Below are 4,571 nucleotides of genomic sequence, written 5' to 3'. Positions count from 1 at the left end.
GTAGAAAACAGAACAAATGACGCTGCTGAAGACGCCACCATCGAAGAAGAAACTCTACTCAGTTTTGAGAAAGGAAATGGTGAAGCTCTTGATGAAGTTACAACCACTAATGTGACTGTTACCGATGATAGGATATTTCCTGATGAAGCAGATGAACCCCACATGAAGCAGAATCCAACAAGACGGAGACCAGTACGGAAGAAGATACGTCCCGTAAAATTAAGAGACTTTGTTGAATTGTAATTTTGTGTTTATAATTCTGTACAGTTAATTAAGTTATTGGTAATTGTTATTGGTTTATTGTATGTGGTTATTGTTCGGGACAAACAATACTAGGGAGGGGCAGTGTTGCGTCATCGAGGTCACGTGACGCTAGTAACACGTCATATTCTCGAAGCTTAGTGAATTCTCGGGAGGTTACTAGACTTCGGTATTCTTTTATATATAAGACGGTCAAGACATGACTGCAAGAATGTAATGTGTGTGTAGATAGTGAGTAATTGAACTGCAGTCAGAAGTATTATTGACGTTCGTTGATATAGCGTTTTTTAGCGCGATTGTTGAAGTTGAGTGTATCGGTAAAGTTGTATTCGGAAAGAATAAACCAGTTTTTATTAAGAAAGAACTTGTCTCGCTGTACTAATTTTGAAGGTCATTCATGTAACATTCAGTATTGGTTATGTGGATAATGCTTGGTTTTGGCTAATGAAACAATAACCCTGGCAACACAGTGGCCACTTGACCCAAACTGTGAACACTGCCTGCAAGCAAAAATATATTTCATTTATAGTCAAATATAAAATATTGTTGCGTCATCGAGCAGATCAATTACACACTATCTACCCAGACATTACATTCCCCTCTTTTATATACCAGCCTACCCTATATCTAGTAAGAACTAGAACATTCGCCAAAGTACATGATAGTTCTAGAAACGTTGCGTCACAGTAGTCATGTGACCGTCAATAATACTTCTGACTTTTGTTGATATAGCGTTTGTTTTAGCGCGATTGTTGAAGTTGAGTGTTTCGGTAAAGTTATATTCGGAAAGAATAAACCAGTTTTATTAAGTAAAGACTTGTGTCGTTAAAATTTCGTCGGAACAAAGTTACGAAAAAAATCAATTAACAAACGGAGACGTAACAATATATTTAGAACAAGTTAAATGTATGTACAACAAATTCTTCACACTATAGAGATTATAGGCATACCATAAAAACTATATACAATAGTTCTCTTCTTGTTATCAAAAATCCACTTAGGCCTATTCATTTACTTTAGAATTCAGTTGACAAGCCGAACTATCTTCTCTATTAGTATTACTATCGGACTAGTATTCTGTGTATGATTCACTTACAATTTTGGCACGAGTTACCGATAATTTTTGGTCTTCTTTCTTCTAAATATCCTCTGTTCTTTTTGTCAGAGTGCACCCACGCTGATTCAATTACTTTAGAACCACACTTTGATGGAATAAATTATTCTTCTCCTCTCCTCTTCTACTGTTAGTTTTACTCAAACATATTAAACATTAGGCCTATGACTTCTACGGTAGTTAACTTAGCACCAAACTTTTCCTTACCCGTAACTTTACTCTCTTCTGCTATCGGCTGTCTGCTGTTTTCCGTTTACCTTGGCAGGTATTTCGATTTAAAACCTTTAACCCTAAGTCAAATTAGATTAAAGTGATTTTGATCCAGGGCCAAAAGCAATTGGGTGTGTTCAGAAAGTCATTTCTCTTCGCCCTGCTCGTGGTTTAAGATTTCGTGGGTAGCATAATTTTGGGGAAATATATATATATATATATATATTATTTACATTGGTGGTTGATTTAGCAGGCAGCAAGCCAAAGGCCAGAACAAGATGATAATATGAGCACACACACACACTCAAAATGGCCGATATGGGACTTATAGTCCATCACAGCAGTGGAGGATCTGTGGATCCAATGCCAAAGATTAGGTGTTGGGGAATTCTGCTGTTTTTGCTCTTCTCATACTATTTATATCTTTATCACTTAATCATCTGACCTTCTAGATATCTCTATATTCTGGATGCCAATGTATTGAACACCACGTTGGACAGTCTCAACATGAGTGAATTATAAACATAACTTCCTACAATCGTCTGCTTTTAACTGTTATTATAAAAAACTAAACAATAACAAAATATTCACTCACAAAATAGATTAATCAATAATATCTAAACTATTAATGAATATAAAGGGAAAAGGTTTTTAGTGGGAATTTGTTACAAACCACTAAATTATACTGATGAAATTAGTGAGAATCTATACAATGAGATTAAGATTTGAGCTGTTAATGAAGTCATAATTATGGGTGATTTTAATTTCTGGCATATCGATTGGGAAATTCTAGAATCAATTCATGAGGGAGAAAGGTTTTTGGAAACTGTTCAGGATGGGTTTCTTAACCAGATAGTCAAGGAACCAACTACAAACAATGCTATTTTAGACTTATCAAGAGGGTGGAAATTGGGGAACATATGGGTGCATGTGATCATTGCTCTATTAGTTTCAATGTTTTGCTGCACGTGGAGATAATGAATAATGATATTTTGGTTTCAAATTTCAAAAAAGCAAATTTTGAAGGGATGCGACAAGAGTTATCCATTGTGAATTGGGCAGCTGAGTTATTTGGAGACACTGAGCAGATGTGGAAAATTTTTAATGATATATTTTTAAATATTCAATGTAAACATACTCCTGATAGAAAGAAAAGGGCAGCTACAAGTGAAAAACCAGGTTGGCTCACAAAGAGTTTAAGAAATAAAATTAGAGAAAAGCATCATAAAGTTAAGAAATTTAAATTGACTGGTATGAAGGGAGATTTAGAAGATTATAGAAGATCAAGAAAGTCGATGAAACAAGTAATTAGGACTTCAAAAAGGATGTATGAGAAAAAGTTGGCTGAAAATGTAAAAATTAATAGTAAGGATTTCTTTAAACACATTAGGGAGAAACAAAATGTTAGGATAGGGATAGGACCATTGAGGGATGATAAAGGAAGGCTAGTATCAGATGATTATGAGATGGCTGGGTTATTAAATTTTACTTTTTATTCGGTTTTTACTAATGAAAATTTAAGCAGTATTCCACATCTTGATCAGTTGATAAATGGAAACGAGATCAAACAAGATGACTGCATTAATCCTGAGCTGGTTAAGAAAAAAATTGGGAAGTTTAAAAAATGATAAGGTTCTGGGCCAGATAATAGTTCCCCAAGGGTTTTGAAGGAGGCTACAGATTGGATATATGAGCACTTGCTACAATTTTTTGTCAGTCCTTGAATAGTGGGTAGATGCCAGAGGATTGGAAGTTAGCTAATGTGACTCCTCTTTTCAAGGGAGGTGATAAAAATTGTTCCAGTAATTACAGACCCATTACTCCTACATCAGCTGTGGGAAAAAGTTTGGAAAATCTGTTAAAAGATGCTTTGCAAAGTCATATAACAAAGTTTAGAATTTTATTGGATATTCAACATGGTTTCAGTAAGGGAAAATCCTGCATAACAAATCTTTTAACATTCTTTGAAAAGGTTACTGCTTATGTAGATGAAGGTAAGGGTGTAGATTTGGTGTATCTGGATTTTCAGAAAGCATTTGATAAGGTGCCACATAAAAGGCTTGTAAAATAAAGTAGCTATATAGGTGTTAGGTATAAGTTAGCAAATTGGATAGAAGAGTGGCTGGATGGAATAAAGCAGAGGGTTGTTACAAATAGAGTCCAGTCAAGTGGGGTACCTCAGGACTCAGTCTTAGAACATTTGCTCTTTTTGATTTACATCAATGACATAGATGATGGGATAGTCAAGAAATGACTTAAATTTGTAGATGATATTAAGGTCTTGCGTGTTGCTAGTTGTGAAGAGGATGCTGCTGATTTACAAAAGGATTTAGGTCATTTGGTGAGTTGGGCAAATAAATGGCAGAAGGGTTTTAATTATAATAAGTGCAAGATAATGCATGTGGATTACCATAGGTTGAATTATAAGTATATATTGGATGGGAATAACCTTGATAGTGTTATGAAGGAAAGGGATCTTGGTGTAATAAAATCAGTCACTAAAGCCATCCAAGCAATGTGCTGTTGCTAGTGGTAGGGCAAATATGATTTTAGGTTGTATCTAACAGGAATACTGAATACAAGTCTAAAGAGGTTGTACTTTCATTGTACAGGTCACTGGTTAGGCCACATTTGGAATACTGTGTTCAGTCTTGGGCTCCTTACCTTAGGAAAGACATTGAATTGTTGGAAAGGGTTACTAGAATGGTGTCTGGGATGGAGGGGTTGTCATATGACAAGAAGCTGAAATCTCTCAAATTGTTTTCTCTTGAAAAAAGAAGAGTTAGGGGGAATCTGATTGAGGTGTTTAAGATTATAAAGGGAATTGATAGTGTTGATGTATCATCTTTTTTATATTTAACAATGAGAATTGTAGGACTAGGGAACACAAATATAAATTTTGGCAAGGTAGGAGTCATCTTACAGCTAAGACAGTTTTATTTTTCTAAGAGCGTGGTTGGCCTTTGGAATGTTGTAGAGGTAGTAA

Source organism: Limulus polyphemus, unplaced genomic scaffold, assembly GCF_000517525.1.
Source record: "Limulus polyphemus unplaced genomic scaffold, Limulus_polyphemus-2.1.2 Scaffold2175, whole genome shotgun sequence".
NCBI lineage: Eukaryota > Metazoa > Arthropoda > Merostomata > Xiphosura > Limulidae > Limulus > Limulus polyphemus.
The sequence above is the reverse complement of the archived record's forward strand: the minus strand, read 5'-3'. Positions refer to the sequence as shown.